The sequence below is a fragment of the Camelus bactrianus genome, chromosome 18 (assembly GCF_048773025.1).
Source record: "Camelus bactrianus isolate YW-2024 breed Bactrian camel chromosome 18, ASM4877302v1, whole genome shotgun sequence".
Classification (NCBI taxonomy): domain Eukaryota; kingdom Metazoa; phylum Chordata; class Mammalia; order Artiodactyla; family Camelidae; genus Camelus; species Camelus bactrianus.
Genome location: NC_133556.1, coordinates 36,869,223 through 36,890,508, shown reverse-complemented (window position 1 = coordinate 36,890,508; position 21,286 = coordinate 36,869,223). Strand labels below are relative to the sequence as shown.

The window sequence follows — 21,286 nt, the reverse complement described above, 5'->3', positions numbered from 1 at the left end:
GAAAAAACACACGTAAGAAACATTGTGCCATATGGACAGATTATAAGAAGGTTTATACATAAGATTATGTTGTAGAGTGGTGGGAAATATGGCTGGATGGGCAAACTTGATCAGATTATAGAAAATCATAAATAATACATTAATAAGTTTGGCTATTTATGAAAAATCATAAGGGATCTTTATGCTTTTAATAAAGCAGACAAGTGAAGGATGAAATTGGTGCTTAGGAAGGTAACAATGGTACATAAGCTAATTTGGAGAGGAGAGGAAACAAAAGAGTCTGCAGTAAACCCTGCTGTGAAGCACCAGCACACAGAGAGAGGAAAGGATTTCAGAGAAAGGATCCATCAGACTTTGCTACTAATGGGATATTCTAGACAAAGAGAAATCAAGGAACAAAAACCTGCAGCTAGCTACATTAAGCCAAAAATGGAAGAGAAGGCTTGGCAGAAGCCCCAGGTGAGCATTTGGAAAAAAGGAGAGACAGTCAACTCTGAACAAAATTAAAATGTTTCCACACTGACCTCCTTTTATTGTATTTGTTTTCAAAAGATGAACATAAGTTATCTTTTGAAAAGTCAGACAGCACCACCATCTCAATAACTATTTTCCTGACTGTGACACACAGTGCTAGTCTCACCATCACACAGACTAGCCTGCGTGGTTAAAGTCATGCTGCACGTTCTAGTTTGTGCTATGCTTTTTTACTTTGTCTTCCTACCCATTTTCTGCTTTCCACCTTCACCTCCTCCTCACCTTATTACTGAGATCCCCCAGCGCTTCCTAGGTACCCCAGCTTGCCGTGTTCCTCTCCCCACGCTAGAGCCTCCAACAAGCTGTGCCCAGCTCTGGCCCTGCTCTAACACTCTAGGAACAGAAATTTCCAAATTAAAATTCACTCCTCCTCTAACCTTTGCCAGCCAAAATCCCCATTCCCTGTGGTTCCTCAGCTAGGTGCTAGGGAAGCAATTAATTTTACAGTCTTTTGCAATCTTTCTTCTATTGTTTGCTTATTAATGCAAAAGTATCTCTGGTTTCTCCAGAGAACTGGAGTAAGCTCAAGAGGAGAAAATCCACAGAGCTTAGAAAATTAAACCATTTGTTCTGGCAGGATTGGCCTTGAATAAAGTTCACTTTTGGTGAGGCCGAGTTTTCAGAATCTCTTTCCTCACATCATGCTGGCTCACTCCTCCCCCCTCCCATTAGGATCATACTACTCTCACGACGTCCCTGGCAGCTGAGCCCCCTCATTAAGGATGTTCAGGCCTCTTTAGGTACCCAGGATCTGGATAGTCTTCATTGATTTTTCTTTTTCCCTAATTAAAAAAATTCTCTATTGTATGTCCTATTTCCTCAGGACTTTGCTAGCTAGATAAATTTAATATACCAAGTTACTTTCTTTTCAAGAAAAATACCATGTTAACATTTTCATTGTAAAGTACGTTTATGTAGTCACACTGACTGTATTGCTGACACCTTCAAATAAGCTGTCCGCAGTACATAAGTCAGTGCTTGCTGGATAAGAAAAAAGGGAGAGGAGAAGAAAAAGAAAATTATAGGAATTTAAAATATACTAAAAACACTTTTGAGGGGTGGAGAGGGAAAGGGGATATATTTTTGAGATTTTAAAAAATCTGACAAGAAGGTGTCCAGATAGAGACAGCTCGTTATCTCACCTTTCTGAGCTCACCTCATCTGTAAATGATGAGGCATTACAACTGACAATGCTTTTATTTCCACTCCAGTCCTACCCTTTTCTACCATTAGTTCCTCCACTCAGACACCCTCTGCCTCTGCTCATGGGTCTCTGCCACTACGTGTTCTTTAGTTATGGGAACTAACAGCAAATGAGCTCATTTTCTCACCGGGCAGTGTAGACAAAGACAAGTAGAGTGATGGCATTAACTAGCAGGGTGGAGGGCAGGTAGGTGGCATCAGCCTCTGACAGCACAGAGAGCGGAGCCAGAAAGCAGTTAGCAGCTGTGGCATGGCGGCATGATTTAGGTTAGTGCTGTCCAGTAGGAATATAATGCAAACCACAAATGCGAGTCTGTGTGTAACTTTAAATTTTTAGTAGCCACATTAGAAAAAGTAAAAAGAAACAGGTGAAATTAATAAATAACATTTTATTTAGCCTAGTATATTATAAATATTTAATTTCAACACATAATCATTTTAAATAATTATTGATATTTTATATTCTTTTTTGTGTGGGCTAAATCTTTGAAATCCAGGGTGTATTTTACACTTCGAGAACATCTCAGTTCACCCTGGCAATATTTCAAGCGCTCAATATCCACCCGTGGCTAGTGACTGCTATACTGGACAGTGCATGTTTAGGTGACTATGGTCACGATATGAGAACAAAAAAAGTAGGGCAGACAGTGGTTGGATAATGGAAGAGATGAATAGGAAACTGGGCTCAAAAATATACATTTTCTATATAGAGTAGGCATTCAAAAATCTGTTAATATTTGACTACATGTGAACTACTGTTTCCTGTTTGGTCTCAACCAGACCACCCTAAACATTGCACTTAACATGTTATTTACTCCGCATAAGAAACTAAGATAAATTAAGCGGCCTACCATAGTAAACCCAAACTGTCCTGCTTAGCTCCCAAGACTCTTGAGTTTAGCTGCAGCCTACTAATACAGTCTCCATCCCTAAAACAGTGTGACACACAGCTACCAACCACGGGCAAATTGTACTCCTTTACCGTTCTTCCAAATACGTCTTACATGTTTTCACCTCTAGCTTGAGCTTAAAATAGTTTCCACCTACCAAAACATTCTTTCTGCTTCTTTGTAAGGGTTTAGAGTCTAACTGTATCACACAACTGACAGCAAGGCTCATGTTCCCCATTAAGCCTCCTCCTGCTCTTCGCCGACTCCTCATACTCATCTACAGACAAGCTTCTCGAAGCCACCCTCACTTGAGCCTTCATTTACTCGCCTCTTAGATGGTCTTCACTCACCGCTGCATTTCTGGCCCGTCAGTGTACTGACGCTGTTTCTGTGACGGTCACAGTAACCTCCACGTTGCCAAATCATGTGGAAAGTACTCTCCAGTATTCAGTACCCTTTCTTGTCCCTTCTCACACGCTCCTTCTCCTGGCTTCACTATGTCACCCTCTTCTGGCTTTTCTCCTGTCTTAGTGGTTACTCCTCCCCTCACTTTTCTATCCTGTGACCATGCAGTTCAGTGGAGGCAAACTTGCCCCCAAAGGAGCAAAAAACGCTTCTTGGAAGGTGGGGGGAAATTATCTCAGATATTATAATGGTTTGTGGCCTTCAAAGTGTCGCAGTACATGAAGAGACAAACAATGTATCTGTGGTGTTAAAATTTCCTGGAGTGCATGATTAGGACACAAATGTCTACAAAGGCTCCTTGGGGAACAATGAAAAAAAAGGTGAGAAACACTGCTTTACCCAAATCTTGGCATGCTGGGAAGCTTCAGGGGACAATCCTGGACCCACTTCTGTTCTCTCTCTATACTTTCTCTCTTCATGATCTCACCAATTTCCAAAGATTTAAATACTATTTTTATATGAATGACTCCTAAATTCTTATCTTGAATTTCAGTGTCCCCTGGAACTCATGGTCTCTCAACAACAAAATTTTCCAAGTATTTTGTTTTCTTAATTTGTCCTTTACCTTCTTGCCTAAATTAAATTTGTCCTTTGATGATACTCCCACCCTCTCTAGTGAAAGCTCTTTTCTCTCATACATTCTTACCAGTGAGCCTGGAGGTAGATCAGGTATCTATTGCTCCTCATTGTCATTCCTTCTCCCTCTTCTCCCTGAAATGCCGAGTTGCAATACCCGTGCCATCATCTAATACTACCCATTATCCACCCGCCTGACTATAGTCCTCCACCAACTTCTGACTGGTCTTGAGACGTTCTCACTGAATCTCCTCATTTCCAGCTCTCTTTCTGACACAAACCTTGCCATAAATTTCAGTAATTTCAATATTCATAGAGATAACTCATCTGATACCCTGGTCTTTGTTAATTGACATCTTCTCCAACAAAAATCTATTTCACCTTATCTCAGATCTTATGGTCACATGGGTTTGTTATTATCAGGTTCCAAAAATTCTTCAGCTCTATCAGAGCCTACCATCCATTAACCCAATCACATCTTCCTTCCACATATTTATAGCCTTATTGTCTCTTAATGCAACTTAAATTCTATGGCTCATGTTTATAATCACTCTCTACACATATCTTCAACTTTGTAGACTCTTCAACGTGCTCACTTGGTAATAACCCAGCTCTGGTTAAATCCCGCTATTCAGACCTGCCCTTGTGCAGCAGAATGTGACTGGAGAAGCCCTGCTGGCTGGTCTCACCAACCTCACAGGTGATGCTGAGGAATCGTCCTGCACCTCCCTCCTCACTCGTCTGTGTTACACCTTCCTTCCCATCCTCAACAGTTCCTCCTTCATCCTCACTCTCAGCTGATGGTCTGGTTTCCCATTTCACTGAGAGAAAAAAAACCAGTCAAAAGACCTTCCAAAAAGCTACCACAACCACCATCTACCCACTTACCTGCATCTATTTTTAATACATCTTATCTTCCCTCCTGTTGCTAAGGATGAACTAGCTGTACTACCTAAGACTAATTCTTCTATTTGTCTCAAGTACTCTTGTCAATTCCTTACCTTTCTCTTTTTAAAAACAGCTTTATTGAAATACAATTCACATACCATATAATTAACCCATTTAAAGTATCAATGTTTTTAAAGTATATTAACAGGATTGTGAAATTAACATGATCTAATTTTAAAAATTTGTCTCCCCAACTAAAAGAAATTCTATACCTATTAGCAGTCAGTCTCTACTTCCCTCCTACCTCCCCCAGTTCTAAGCAACCACTGACCTACTCTCTGTCTGTATACATTTGCCCATTCTGGACACTTCGTATAAATGGAATCACATAATATGTGGTCTTCTGTGACTTGGCTTCTTTGACTTATCATACCTTTAAAGCTTTTCCATACCTTAGCATGTATCAGTACATCCCTTTTTAAGGCTGAATAATGACTCAGCATATGGCTATACCATGTTTGCTTACCCATTCATAAGTTCATGGATAGCTGGGCTGTTTCTATGTTTTGGCTATTATGAATAATGTTGCTATGAATATTTCAGTACAGGTTTTTGTATGGACATGTATTTTTACTTCTCTTGGGTGAAACTGTAGGTTCCTATGGTAATTCTGTATTTACCTTTTTTTTTAACATTTTTTATTGATTTATAATCATTTTACAATGTTGTGTCAAATTCCAGTGTTCAGCACAATTTATCAGTTATTCATGGACATATACACACTCATTGTCACATTTTTTTCTCTGTGAGTTATCATAACATTTTGTATATATTTCCCTGTGCTATACAGTGTAGTCTATTCTACAATTTTGAAATCCCAGTCTATCCCTTCCCACCCTCCACCCCCCTGGTAACCACAAGTCTGTATTCTCTGTCTGTGAGTCTATTTCTGTCCTTTATTTATGCTTTGTTTTTGTTTGTTTGCTTTTGTTTTTGTTTTTTAGATTCCACATATGAGCGATCTCATATGGTATTTTTCTTTCTCTTTCTGGCTTACTTCGCTTAGAATGACATTCTCCAGGAGCATCCATGTTGCTGCAAATGGCATTATGCTGTCAGTTTTTATGGCTGAGTAGTATTCCATTGTATAAATATACCACCTCTTCTTTATCCAGTCACCTGTTGATGGACATTTAGGCTGTTTCCATGTTTTGGCTTGTATTTACCTTTTTAAGGAACTGATAAATCATTTCCCACAGTGGCTTCACTGTGTTACATTCCTGCTGGCTATGTCTGAGGGCTTCTGATTTTCTCTTGTGCCCATTCTAGTCAGGTATTCATCCCACGTACTTGTCAAGGTTACTGATTACTTCCCTACAGCTTGATCAATGGTCATTTTTTCAGTCTTCATCCTGCAAAACCTATTAGCAGCGTCTGATTCAGCTAATCTCTCACTTTTCTTTGAAACTCTTCATTTAGATTCTGGGCAATCAGTCTCCTGTTTGTCTTCGACAGAGCTGAACACCCCTATACTTCCTCTTCTTCAGCTTCTAATCACTGGCATGTCCCAGATTCAGTCCACTCATCTCCTCCCTCCTCTATCTACATTTATTCTATTCATGATCTCACTCAGTCTAACTACCACTACAAAACTGGTGAGCACAGAAACAGAACATGTCCATCAACACAAGAAGTCTTATTGTACAGTGATGATTTACACTTCTTTTCTGAACTCTACACCCTGCTGCCTCCCTGGTATCTTCACTTGGATGTCAGTAAACATCTCAAAACCAAGCTCCTCAGGTTCCTCCCTAAACATGTTCCTTCCATTTTTTTCCTGTTTCAATTGATATTAACTCCAACTTTCTGGTTGTTCAAACCAAAAACTACAGGGTAACTAACCCTTGACTTCACTCACACTGCACATTCAACTGATCAGCAAATTCCGTCAGCCCTGTATCCAGAATCTGAGCACAGTTTATAATCTCCACTTCTACCACCCTGTTTGAAGAACCACCACCTTTTGCCAGTGTAACAGCTTCCTGACTGATCTCCCTGCTTCTGTCTTTACCCCCTACCAACTTCTATTTTCAACATAACAGCCAGAGAATTCTAGTGAAACTCAAAGTCAGATCATGTCAATCCTCTGTCCAAAATCCTTGAATGGCTTCCCAGATCACTCACAGCAAAAGTCAAAGTTGCTACAATAGCCTAGCGCCCTATATGATATTACACTATTACCTCGCTAATTTCATCTCCTAATACCTTCCCTTGGCATAGTCCTTGGCAGTCATACTGGCTGTTCCTCAAAAGCACCAAGCATATTTCAGCCTTCTCCATGAAATGTAATTCAGAAATCACAAAGTTTAAGAATCACCAAGAGGGGAGCAAGGGGCAGGTGTCATGGGAGGGAAGGAGTGAACTGGAGAACATCGTCCTGAGAGGAGTGAAGGCGGCAAGAGGGCAGACTGCTTCTCCCACTTCAACAAGGACCAAGATTTTCAGGGTAATCACTTTGATTAGTATGAAGAAAGACATTTGGAAATTGAACAAGCATCACTTGACAAGCCTATAGAACTGGAGAATATTGGACATCACTTACTCCAGACACATGGGTGGAAGCTGGGCCAGGCATTGGGGAAAATCTCTTCAGGGGAAAACTGATCCCATTCTGATTGTTGTCAAGTATGATGTCATGGGCAGCATGGAAATGGAGCTTGCTTATGCTGAAGATGCTACGGTATGGCGCCGTGTCCTAGAAGTGGAAAAAGAAGACACAGAAGAACTGAGACATAAGTACAGGGATTATGTTGACAAAGAAAAGGCAATTGCCAAAGCATTGGAAGATCTCAGAGCCAGCTTTTACTGTGAACTCCGTGATAAGCAATATCAGAAACACCAGGAATTTGACAACCATATCAACTCCTATGGTCATGCACACAAGCAGAGATGGAAGGATCTTAAGCAGAGAGAGTTTGCTTGAAATGTATCTTCAAAATCCCGCAAGGATGAGGGGAAACAGGAGAAAGCCCTACGGTGGCTCCATGAGCTGGCAGAGCAAAGAAAACAAGCTGAATGTGCACCTGGAAGTGGCCCGCTACTTGCGGCCTGGGATCTGAATTCTCCACAGATAAAGGAGGCCCTTTCACTGCAATACAAATCACTAATACCACTGGACTGGCACAGGCTCACTGGCTAGCCTCTCAAGGCATCAGCTTTGGCATTAAGAATAATCTGGGGACCCCACTGCAAAAACTGGGGCTGTCATTTTCCTTTGCCAAGAAGGGTCCTGTCAAACTTGAATCAATAGCATCAGTTTTCAGTGACCAGGCAGAGGAAGGGGCCTCTGAAGATGGAACAAAAGCTGCTGAGAAGGCTTCTGACTAAGGACTTCAGAAGGTGGGAGACTCTGATGGTAGCAGTAATCTTGATGGTAAAAAAGAGGATGAACACGCTCAGGATGGAGGGTCCCTTGTCTCAACATTATCTAAGTTAAAAAGAATGAAGTAAGAAGAAGGAGCTGGGGCTGCAGAGCCAGAATACTACCACTACATCCCCCCAGCACAGTGCAAAGTAAAACCTAATCTTCCTTTCCTACTCTTCATGACAGCCAGTGAACAAAGGGAAGGTGATAATAGTACACACCCAAAGAATCCCCCAGAGAGCAAAACAAGTAGTTCTCCCAAGCCTAAGGGCTGCGTCAAGCTGGCAGCAAGCCAAGGATTAGAAAAGACCAACGGAAACCAGTGTGGCTGAGCCCACAGAGCGTAGGAGCAAAGCTGAGACAAAGACGACCTCAGGAGGGGATGAAAGTGAACAAAGCTTAGAAAGTCAGTCAGAAGGATTCAGAGAGTCTAACCCTTCTAAAGAACCCCCTCAGGCCCCTCCACCAGGGAAAGAAAGCCAGGAGGGGCCTAAACATCCTACTGGTCCCTTCTTTACAGTTTTGAGCAAAGATGAAAGCACTGCCCTCCACTGGCCATCAGAACTATTAATTTTCATGAAGGCAGAACCCTCCATTTCATACAGTTGTAACTCTTTGTACTTTGACTTTAAGCTTTCAAAGAACAACAATGCCAGAGCTAAAGGGACAGAAAAGCCAAAGGACATAGGAGGCTCCTCAAAGGACCGTCTCCAAGGCTGTGATCCTGGTGAGCCAAATAAAAGCAAGGAAGAGGGGGATAATGTAGAGCATTCTTCAGGAGGCGGATTGGATGCCCCTGCTTCAGGGTCTGCCTGTAGCAGCCTGAATAAGCAAGAATCCAGAGGCAGCCATGGGTCAGAGACAGAAGACACATGGAGAAGCCTTCCTAGCAAGAAAGAATGATCTGGTAAGTCCCACAGACACAAAATGAAAAAGCAACACAAAAAATCCAGCAAACACAAATGGAAACACAAAGCTGACCCAGAAGAGAAAAGCTCTAAGGCAGAGTCTGGGGAGCAGTCTAAGAAGCGCAAGAAATGAAAACAAAAGAAAAATAAGTCATCAGCCCCAGAAGCTTCTGAGCCGGGGCCTAAACCAGAACCGCTGGGAGTGGTAGCCCTGCACCAGCACGAAGACGTGGCGAGCTCAGGATGGTTCCCAGCAGAGACCCCTTCTAGCTGAAGAAGGAAATAGCGGCAAGAAGGATGAAGGTGGGGCCGGTGGCACCTCCCAAGATCACGGTGAGAGGAAACACAAAGATGAACCTCCAGCTTCATCCTGCCAGCGAGGAGCTAGCACCAAACGGAGCAGCCGCTCCAGCCATCTGAGTCGACCCAGCAGAGGAGATGAGGATAGTGATGGTGCTTCGTCACGCCGGCTGCACCTGAAGTCCCCACCCCAGTACAGTGAGGAGGAGGGAGGAGGGGGGAGCAGGGGGTGGAGGAGCCGGGCAGCGAGCACTCCCGCAGCCGCTCACGGCCTGGCCGGCGCCGCTCCTCACGCCACTCCTCCCCGGCCTTCTTACTCAAGTAGCTCAGACGCGTCTTCAGACCAGAGCTGCCAGAGTAGGCCGCGCAGTTCCTCTGGTGACAGCTACAGTGGCTATAGTGACCGATCACGAAGGCACTCCAATAGCTCCCATGACTCGGATGACTCAGATTACGCCAATTCCAAGCACCAGTCCAAAGCGCACAAATACTCATCTTCTGGTGATGACCACAGCCCCAGCTGCGGCCAGTCCCGGCGCCTGGCTCAGAGTCGCACGAGGGGGCGACCGAGGTCCCAAAGCCGGTGGCGGAGCCGGAGCTGCAGCAGGGGCCGCGGCCGCACACCTGGAGCCCCTCCCAGAGGTCAGGCTCCAGGAAGGGATCATGGGGTTACGAGAGCCCCGAGGACAGGCGGTCTGGTTGTCGAGACTTCATTCGCTTTAAAATCTACTGCTCCCGGTCGCCCCACTGTTTTCGATCGGGTTGGGGAGAAGGCCCCGGGGAGAAGAAGATGGCAGAGGGGTAGGCCCACCTTCCCAGAACAGCAACATCGGTGCAGGAAGAGGGTCAGAAGGTGACTGCAGCCCTGAAGACAAGAACTGTCACTGCCAAACTACTGGAGAAGATTCAGTCGAGGAAAGTGGAGAGGAAACCCAGTGTGAGTGAGGAGATGCTGGCCACCCCTAGTAAAGCTGGCTGAAGCTCAAGGACCCTCCACAAGGTCAGTTTGGGCCCAAGCTCCCACCTTCTCTTAGCAGTAAGCCTGTTCTCCCACCAATAGGAAAGCTCCCAGCTTCCTGAAAGCCTAGCCCCAAGAAATGTGAAGAGTCTGGCTGAGAAAGGGGGAAGAGCAAGAACAGTCAGAGACAGGAGAAGGGCCTCCAGGGAGCAGAGATGCCCCATCTGGACATCAGCTCCCCTCAGAGGAAACAGCCAGCCCCTTATCAGACCTGCCCCCAGAAGAGCCAGAGTCTGAAGAAGCCACTGCTAATCACCCTGTGGCTCCGCTAGGCTCCCCAGTGCACTCTGACTGCTATCCTGGGGACCCAACCATCACCCATAACTGCTCCCTGACGCCAGTGCTGGGGACACCCTCGAGTCCTCGGAGAGTGGCAGCCAACCAGGCCCTGTGGAACCCAGCTTGCTGCCTACAGCGTCAGACCTGGCGCACTTCCCCAGTTATGCACCTCCGGGGTCGGGGGGAAGCCTAGGACTGACTCAGCTGATGGGCTGAGGTGCTTCCCTAGCCCCCCCCAGGGGCTGGAGAAGCACAGCAAGCTCCAGCAGGCCGCACAGCACACACCCAGAGCAGCTGCTGGCCCAGCGAGCAAATGCCTGCCCAGCCTCTGCTGCCCCGGCCCAGCCGCTCCAGCCTGGCAGCCCGTCCACATTCAGCAGCCAGCCACAGCCTCTGCCACCTCCGGCACAGCCGCTCAGCCTGTGTCTTACAGCATCACGCCGCAGCAGCTGCCGCCGCCATCGGCATCCACCCCTACCCTCACCCCAGCCCTTGCCCCAGTACATCATACTCCCCAGCCTCACCTGATCCTCATTTCCTTGTCCCACCTTACTCATGCAATCATCCCTGGCCACCCTGCCACCTTTCTCACTAGCCATCCCATCCACATCATTCCCGCCTCAGTGGTCCATCCTGGGCCTTTCACCTTCCACCCCGTCCCACATGCTGCCCTCTACCTGGCCCTGCTTGCCTCGTGGCCTGCCACAGCAGCTGCCACCCCCCCTCCTTCACCCACTGCTTCGCCCCATCTTCTCAGGTCAGGACCTGCAACACCACCCCAGCCAGGGCACATGAGCTGAGGGATAGAAGTCCAGGTAGGGCCAGGGAAGGTGGCCCATAACTCTTCCTTTGGGAGTGTTGAGCCATTAATACCAGCAAGTAAAAGCTGGGATGGGCTGTCTGACAGCCAAAGAATTGAATTATGACTTGCAGGGGTGGTTTTAGATTTGAGGTTTGCTTTGGGTTTACTCTAAAGGGTTCGCTCTAAAATCTACTGCTATCCCCGAAAGGGATTTTGTTCCCTTTCCCCTTTCTGTTTGCCCCTCCCTCGCCTGTGTTCCTAAGCTACAGCGCACCAGGAAGTGCTACCCGCCCCTCTGCAGCAACACCGCCCAACTGTCAAGTTGAAATATTCCCCTCCTCCATCTACTTTTTATACTCTGCACTTCTAGCTATAAATTTTAAAACATTTTTCTCCTTTCTGGCTGGTGGGTTGTCTATCTTGTCCTGTCTTCTCAGTGTCTTTGACCTTGGTGACCTTATTTATCCAGAGTGAAGTGGAAAGGGGGTCTGACCTGGAATTAGATGCCACTCAGGCTGTCATTCGATCCACTTCCCACACAAAGAGTCACACATTTGGCACTGTTGTCCTCGTGTCCGTCACCCCAGAAGAGACACCTGCATATCCCAGTAAAGAAGATCGTGTCATGAATAGAAGCTCTGCAGGACAGAGTCGCCCACGTGCTTCCCCAGAGAGGAGCTCGTGTGTCCAGCGGTTGTATTTTCTTCTGTCACGTTGTTGCCTTCTTAATTTACAGGATTTTTTAATGTAAACAATCGCACTGAACTCTATAAACATAAATGCTGCTTTTTGTAGTTCATATAAAAAGATTCCATATTTGTAGTATACTGCAATCATATTTTTTACATCCAGCTCTTTAAGTGATCCTTGTTCAGGTGGCTTTATGTAAATATGTTTGCCCTAGTTAAATTAAGAAACTTTAAAGGTTATAAACTGAAAACAAAAAAATAAATTATTTGTTTTCTGCTAGATGCAAAAAAGAAAGAAGAAAGAAAGAAAAGAAAGAAAGAAAGAAAGAAAGAAAGAAAGAAAGAAAGAAAGAAAGAAAGAAAGAAAGAAAGAAAAGAAAAGAAAAGAAAGAAAAGAAAGAAAGAAAAGAAAAGAAAGAAAAGAAAAAAGAAAAAAGGAAGGAAGGTAGGAAAGTAGGAAGGAAGGAAGGGAGAAAGAAAAAAGAATCACCACCAAGCTAGACTAAAAAGGTTATAAACAGAAATTCTATTTCCAGATATCTATGTATTCAAAATAGTCAACAGTTAACTATGAGTTTCCCTGGCTGGTGAATGGGATTAAATGATATTACTTACAAAAAGAAAAAGGTCTTTGAAAAGATGCAATCTTAATTACTTCACTAGACCTAAGTCTCACAAAAAATCAGTTAGCTAGTTGTCTGGAATGGCACAGACAAACTAATCAACTAAAGAGATTTTTTTAAATAAAAATTTAATTACTAAAAAAGCTGTAAATATGGATTAAGATTTCCTATTTGGTAACAGTATTAACATAAAAATTTTTATTTGCTAAATCATAAAATATTTCAGTGTGATATATAACTACCTGCTCCGTAAACAAGTTCTACTCAATGCAGCTGGTCTGCAAACCGTGCATTACTGGTCTGTTTTGAAATAAGAAGCTTTTGTAAGAATGCAATTTAATATACTGTTTCCTTCATCAAGAAAATGTTGCTCTGAAAAAATTTCAGATGGACTAAACAGTGTGCTTACTAATTTAAATGCTCTACATTCTAATACAAGCCTCTGTCTCACTGCAGACTAGTAACTAGCATTTTATAGACAGGCAGAGATCAGTGAATTATATTCAGGGTAGCACTGTTCTAAAGTGCTTCCCGGGTTTTAATTCAAGTCTACTGAATATTTTTAAACACTTTCTGCATGAAGTGTTAGAGTTTCTGTGCCATTTTCCATTCTGCAATTTATTGGAATTAATACATATCTTGTTACTTTCCAGATGTCACCAGTCTCCATATTTACATTACAAAATTTTAATGCTGGTCAGAAAGAAGGCTTGAACATCCAAGACAGTAATATACTGATAAATTTTTTAAAGTAAGAGATTAAAAATCATAATTTAAAAATAGCTCATATAATAGCACTTCAAAAGGTGAAATTTGATAATATATTTGTAAGTTTTGAAAACTTTGTTTTATATTAAAAGATCTAAAAATCATTCACTTTTCAACACTAACCTAAATATTCCATCAGTTGCTCAGCAGTTATGATTTCCATTGTCGGTGGAAATTTCACCTGAAAAACAAAATATTTTTTATGTAAAATCAAATGTTTTGGTGATTAAAGTGTTTCTTTAGTCAGAAACACAAGTTTGTACATGTGCTATGTGTATCTACTATATGTATACAACATTCACATTTTTAAGATCTTTATAACCAGTCTTTAACACAACAAAGTCAATCCTATCACCGTAAAACTTAGGGTGATAAAAGGTGAAAGGTGCGCCTTTCACCACCCACCCTGGTCATCATTAGGCGCCTGCAACAGCGTCCTGCATGGTAGAAAATGCAATTAAAGGGCAGGAAGAGACACCAACAATTTGACAGGTCACTCATGGGATCAGTTCTACTGAACACAGCCTTGAACACAGCTCAGTATTTCATCATTTCAGTCTACCATGGCCATTTATATTGTTGAATAGCTAAAATGAATACAGTACAAAGGATTACTCATAAACTGAAGGATTCATACTATATGCGTCCAAATGTAAAATTTAAAAAGAGGCAAAATTAAACTATACTCTTTAGAGCTGTACACATATAAAGAAAAGGAAAGGGCTACTATAAAAATCACAACTGTAGTTAGCCCTAGGATTTAGGGAAGGAGTTATGGTTGGACTGGGGCATACAAGAAGTCTCTGAGACGGTGGCTATGCTCCATATCCTGACTTGCCTGCTTAGGATTTAGGGAAGGAGTTATGGTTGGACTGGGGCATACAAGAAGTCTCTGAGACGGTGGCTATGCTCCATATCCTGACTTGCCTGCTAGTTCCACTGTTTGCTTCATGATAACTTGTTAAACTGGACATCTCTGTCTCATGCACATTTCTGTATGTGCTGTATGTCACAATAGAAAGGTTAAAAGTAAATACATATATTATAGTCATATTTAAGTTTCAAAAGTTAGTTCAGCTACAACACATTAGTTTAAATGAATTTTTCAAATTAATTGTCAAATGAGTTATCTAGGTATTACAGCCAATGACTGTAAATATTTTAGCTGACTTACTGAAACACATACTCCTTGCTATATTCATAGAATAGAAGAAAATAGATACTGTAGGGTCGAAACTCAAAGTAATTAACATATAAATGACTGGAGAATAGCAGTATAATTAAAAACTCTTCAGGAATGATTTTCTGTTCAACCAAGGACATATTTTAAATGATCAATTTCTCTAACAAGTCCCCCACGCATCAAAGAAGGTGCTCTGGGCATTGATGCTATGGTTCATAAGGTAACAGTATGTCACAAATTTTTGTTTGTTTTAATCAATGAATAAAGTAAGTCCTAAAAAAGATCCCTGTCAAACAGAATAGTATGAGACCCTCTGAGAGCATATGTGCCAGTCAGGACTTGTGAGTTAATCATCCAGTAGATTATCATTCAGTGAAAACCAAGCAATGCCATGGAAGTTTTAATCTTGATTCCCAATTATTTTTATTTTCAGGGACTTTTTAAAAATAGTAATACTTTTTTTTTTGAGTAGTTTTAGGTTTACAGAAAAATTGAACAGAAAGTACAGAGTTCCCATATATAGTGTATTTTAAAACTGAAACTCATTGGCAAATTATAGTCTCTTGCTTGTTTTTCTAAATAAACTTTTATTGAGTGTCACTCTCATTTGTTTATGTACTGTCTTTGGCTGCTTTTGCACTATAATAGCACAGCTGGGTCTTTGCAACAGAGAGCGTATGGCCCACAATACCTAAAATATTTACTGTCTGATTCTTTACAGGAGAAGTCTGTTGATCCCTGAATTAGGTGATTTTAACTGCTATTTAATAATATTTTATCAAGGTGTTTGAGTACAACTTTGAAGGTCGAATATTTAAACAATTAATTTATATACACTGAATATTTATGTTCTGAACAACTGTCAAACCAATTGGAAAGTCCCATTTACACCTAACAGTGTTTTGTAAATAAAATGAGACCTATACATTCTTTTACTCTAGGCAGATTCACTGCAGAAGTATATTCACCAGAAAATCCCCCAAACAAACAGCTTATTCTTTTCTGGTCAATGCAGTAGTCCTACTATAAAGTTGTCAAAATAAGGAACCAAGGCACTAACAAGTATATGTATTCGGGAAATACATTCTCAATTCTAGATTTCTGCAAAGAGATGATTTCAGGGCTTACTCTTGAAATTTCCAAATAACAACTGCCTACCATGTCTTGCTTCAAACATCTGAAATAGGAAATGACATCTATACAGATTTTTAGAAGTGGAACAACAAAGATGCAAATATTTTAACTGACTTATTCACAAGCAAACTCAGTTATATATACATTTCTTGAATCTTAGCCAATAAAATATTTTGGTTGTTCATTAAAACTAGGGACAGAAGACTATAATAGTGAAGAAATGCCTGTTTCTCACTAACACTGAATCTTTGCAACAGAGACCAAATGACCCAAGGACAAAAATAAAAACAACAAAAGCTTCTGTTTAAAGTATAAATAATTTGACACAACATTGTAAAATGACTGTAACTCAATAAAAAAAAAAGTTAAAAATAAAATATTAATAATATCCTAAACAGGAATGTAAAACATTCCAAAAGTGATATGCCAAGATTTTGATACCTGTGATTTTGATATTCTGAGCAGGGAGAGAAATGCAGAAGACTCAGTAGTAACTAGGAAATAAAAGCAGCTTATACAACTGATGGTAAGTATAAAAATGACCAGCCAAAGAACATTGTTAATGTTTAATCAGAATGTCAATTAATAAGTACTCAAGAAATACAAAGTTTAAATTTTAACACCTCCTTAAAGCTGGGAAGATATACTTGAGGAGATTAAAAAAAATTTAGTATTTACAGAGCAGAAACAAAATAAAGACTAGAAAAATGGGAAAAAAATCAATGAAACTAAGAGCTGGTTCTTTGAGAAGATAAACAAAACTGATAAACCTTTAGCCAGAATTATCAAAAAAAGAAAGAGAGAGAGAGAGAAAGAGGGAGCCCAAATCAATAAAGTCAGAAATGAAAAGGAAATTACAACACCACAGAAATACAAAGGATCACAAGAAACTCCTGCCGACAACTATATACCAATAACATGGACAACCTAGAAGAAATGAAAACATTTCTAGAAATGTGCAATCTCCCAAAACTGAACCAGGAGAAAAATATGGACAGATCAATTATAACTAATGAAACTGAATTAGTAAAAAAAAAAAAAAAAAAAAAAAAAAAACCTGAAAAACAAAAACAAAAACAAAAACAAAAAACTCCTAACAAACAAAAGTCCAGGACCAAAAGGCTTTCACAAGTGAATTCTACCAAACATTTGGAGAGGTTAACACCTATCCTTTTCAAACCATTTCAGAACCTGCACAGGAAGGAACACTTCTGAACACATTCTAAGAAGCCAGCATCACCCTGACACAAAACCCAATGAAAATATCAGAAAAAAAAAAAAAACAGGTCAATATCATTGATGAAGACAGATGCAAAAATCCTCAACAAAATATTAAATACAGTAAAAAGATCAGACACCATGATCAAGTGGGGTTTATCCAGGGATGCAAGGATGGTTGAGTATCTGCAAATCAGTCAATGTGATACACCATATTAACAACCTGATGAATAAAACACATAGTCATCTCAATAGATGCAGAAAAAGGTTTTGACAAAATTTAACATCCTTTTTATGATAAAAACTCTCAACAAAGTGGGTACAGAGGGAACACACCTCAACATAATGAAGACCATTTATGACAAGCCCACAGCTAGCATCATACTCAATCATGAAAAGCTAATAGCATTTCCTCTTAGATCAGGAACAACACAAGGATGCCCAATCTCACTACTTTTATTTAACATACTATTTAAGTCCTAGCCACAGCAACCAGACAAGGAAAAGAATAAAAGGAATCCAAATTGGAAAGAAAGAAGTAAAACTGTCACTGTTGACAGATGACATAATATATACATAGAAAATCCTAGAAATACATTCAGAAAACTACCAGAACTCATCAATGAATTCAGAAAAGTTGCAGGATACAAAATCAACATATAGAAATCTGTTGTATTTCTATACACTAACAACAAACTATTAGAAAGAGAAATTAAGAAAACAATCTCCTTTAGAGTTGCAGCAAAAAGAATACCCAGGAATAAATCTAACTAAGGCGGTAAAAGACCTGTACACAGAAAAGTGTAAGACGCTTATGAAAGAACCTGAAGACAACAGAAATAGTTGGAAAGATGTAACACACTCACGGACTGGAAGAATTAGTATTGTTATATTCCCACACCACTCAAGGTAATCTACAGATCCAGTGCAATCTCTATCAAAATACCAATAGCATTTTTCACAGAAGTAGAACAAAAATTACAAAATTTGCGTGGAAACAGAAAAGATCTTTGTAGCCAAAAGTTTTGAGAAAGAAGAGAAAGCTGGAGGTATCATGCTCCCTGATTTCAAATCACACTACAAAGCTACAGCATAGTGCTGGCCCCAAACAGACACACAGATCAAAGGGACAGAGCAGAAAGCCCAGAAGTGAACCCACATTTACATGGGCAATTAGTCTACAACAAAGGAGGCAAGAATATACACTGGGCAATGGACGGCCTCTTCAATAAATGGTGCTGGGAAAACAGGACAGCTACATGCAAAAATAAATAAATAAATAAATAAACTGGACTATTTTCTCATGCCATGCAGAAAAATAAATTTAAAATGATTTAAAGACTTAAATGTAAGACTTGAAATCATAAAACTTCTAGAAGAAAACATAGGCAGTATCTCTTTGACATTAGTCTAATTAATATTTTTCTAGATTATGTTTCCCCTGGCAAGGGAAACAAAAGCAAAAATAAACAATTGAGATTATATCAAACTGAAAAGCTTTTGCACAGCAAAGGAAACTATCAACAAAATTAAAAGCACACCTACTAAATGGGAGGAGATATTTGCAAATGCTATATCCAATTAAAGATTAATATCCAAAACATACAAAGAACTCACACAATTTAACATCAAAACAAACAAACAAACAAACAAAAAACCCAATTAAAAAATGGGCAGAGGATATGAATAGATATTTTTCCCAAGGAAACATACAGATGGCCAATATCACATGAAAAGACTTCCAATATCACTAATCATCAGGGAAATGCAAATCAAAACCACAATGAGCTATTTATCTCACAACTGTCAGAATGGCTGTTGTCAAAGAGACAACAAATAACAAGTGTTGGCAAGCATGTGGAGGAAAGGGAACCCTCGAGCAGAGGTGAGAATGTATATTGGTGCAGTCACTAAGAAAAACATGGAGGTTCTTCAAAAATTAAAAAAAGAACTATCATAGGATCCAGTAATTCTATTCCTGGGTATTTATCTGAAGAAAACAGAAATACTAATTCAAAAAGATACATGCACCCCAACATTCATGGCAGCATTATTTATAATAGCCAAGATATGGGAGCAACCTAAATGGCCATCAATAGATGAATGGATAAAGAAGATGTGGCACGTATGTGCAATGAAATACTACTCAGCTATAAAAAAGAATGAAATCTTGCCATTTGAGACAACATGGACGGACCTGAAAGGTATTAGGTTAGGTGAAATACATCAGAGAGAAAAAGACAAATACTATTTGATTTTAGTTTCATGTGGAATCTAACAAACAAATGAATGAACATAACAAGACAGTAACAGAGTCATAGATACAAAGAACAAACAGAAGGTTACCAAAAGGGAGGGGGATAAAGGGAGGAGAGAAATAAGTGAGGGAGATTAAGAGGTACAAACTTGCAGTTGCAAAATAAATGAGTCATGGGTATGAAATGTACAGTGTGGTGAATATAGTTAGTAATTAGCTGATACCTGTTTGGTGACAGATGGAAACCAGACTTACCATGGTGATCATTTTGAAATATATAGAAATATTGAATCACTATGTTTTGCAACAGGAACTCACAAAGTGTTGTAGGTCAATTATACTTCAAAAACAAACTCATAGAAAAAAGATCAGATTTATGGTTACCAGAGGTGGAGAGTGAGAAGAGGGGAAATTGGATAAAGGCATTCAAAAGGTATAAATGTCCAGTTATAGGTACTAGGGATGTAATGTACAACATGATAAGTATAATTAACACTGCTGTATGTTATATAATAAAAGTTGTTAAGAGAGTAAATCCTAAGAGTTCTCACAAGGAAAAAGAAATTTTCTATTTCTTTAATTTTGTATCTATATGAGATAATACATGTTCACTAAACTTGCTGTGGTGATCACTTCATGATATATTGAAGTCAAATCATTATGCTGTACAACTTAACCTTATATAGTGTAAATTATAACTCAATAAAACTGGAAGAAAAAAATGAGTATTTGCCAGTCTGTGCTCTTTAGGAAAGTCAGAACAAAAATTAAATATATTGAACTTCTACTAAATGCCATTCAATTTGCAAATTACCTTAATCCACAACAATGTTACAAAGAAGTTATCTTCATTTAAAGGATGAAGACATTAAAATATTAATTTGTCCAAAGTAGTAGAGCTATGATGTGCCTTGGAGGCTGACTCCAAAGCCAATCACCCCTTCTATTATACCACCATTTACAGACTTTTAAAAACAGCAACACTTAAGCTTTGCACAGTGGCAGTATCATAGCCGGTGAGGTTTATCCAAGGCATGATTATTGCTAATTGAAAAACAGCAACACTTTCTTTCAATGCAATCTTACATAAAACATAATCTGAAATATATTTTAAATGAAGAACTGACAGAACTTTGTGACCAATGAAAAGTGGAGTATCATGGAGAAAGAATAATTGAAGTTGACTCTAATGCTCAGAACACTCTAAAACTTAAGATCCATACAATTAATAAAAAATAAGAAGTTGGGTAAGGGAAGATAAGTTTATGGAAGAAAGTGATGTCAGCTTCATAAATGTGAAGTTTAGGGTCACACTCAAACAAAGTTGAGTTGGAACTCAGGAGACATTTTAAATTTGTCCATGAATTATCTCATTTCTGTGCTGTAGTCTATTTTTGCATTATTTATAGTAAAATGGACCACTATATAATATAATTTCTTCTCAGTTGAAGTTTCACTAATTTTGAATATGCTAGCAAAAATAAAATAAAATGCACATGGTTGAGAGCACGATCCAAAGCCCCCTTTCTTCCTCCCAGAGCTTGCTGGTCTCTCCTACCCAAGGCTGGGTCAGGGCTGGTCCACTGAGAGCTGCACAGTTTGAAGGCACTGGAGCAGCAGGCTTCAGGAGTGAGACTTCCTGCATCCACCACCCTTGTGTGGGCTGAAGTTTATCCTGGGAGCCTGGAACTCTTTGCAGAGGGGGGCCAGTTTGTGTGCCAATCATTTGTGTTTTAGATTGTGCAGATGGATGACCAGAAGTATGTTGAGGTGAAGAATGGGGCAAACATTCAGCTATGACTTAGCTTATGAGCTGTTTGCCTTCATCAGAAAGATTATAAAATAAATCATTCCTACCATCTACCCATGAAAAAATGATGATACAGAAGGACTGCTTCCTCAAAATGGTTTGTTTTCTCCCTTGAGATGAGCTTGACTGGTGATACCATCATGTGACACATGTCCTGTCCTGTCTTTTTTCTTTTCTTTTCTTTCTTTCTTTTTTTCTTAAGTTATAATCAGTTTACAATGTTGTGTCAATTTCCAGGGTAGAGCACAATTTTTCAGTTATACGTGAACATACATATATTCATTGCTTTTGTTGTTGTTGTTGTTGTTGTTCTATTT

At 40.2% G+C, this 21,286-nt stretch overlaps 2 pseudogenes; both read left to right on the top strand.

The window, feature by feature from the left end:
* The first annotated feature begins 237 nt into the window (after positions 1-237).
* Positions 238-11,280, top strand: LOC141573832 (G patch domain-containing protein 8-like; annotated as a pseudogene).
* An 8,866-nt stretch (positions 11,281-20,146) lies between these two features.
* On the top strand, positions 20,147-20,279 carry LOC141573965 (U4 spliceosomal RNA; annotated as a pseudogene).
* Positions 20,280-21,286: the final 1,007 nt, after the last annotated feature.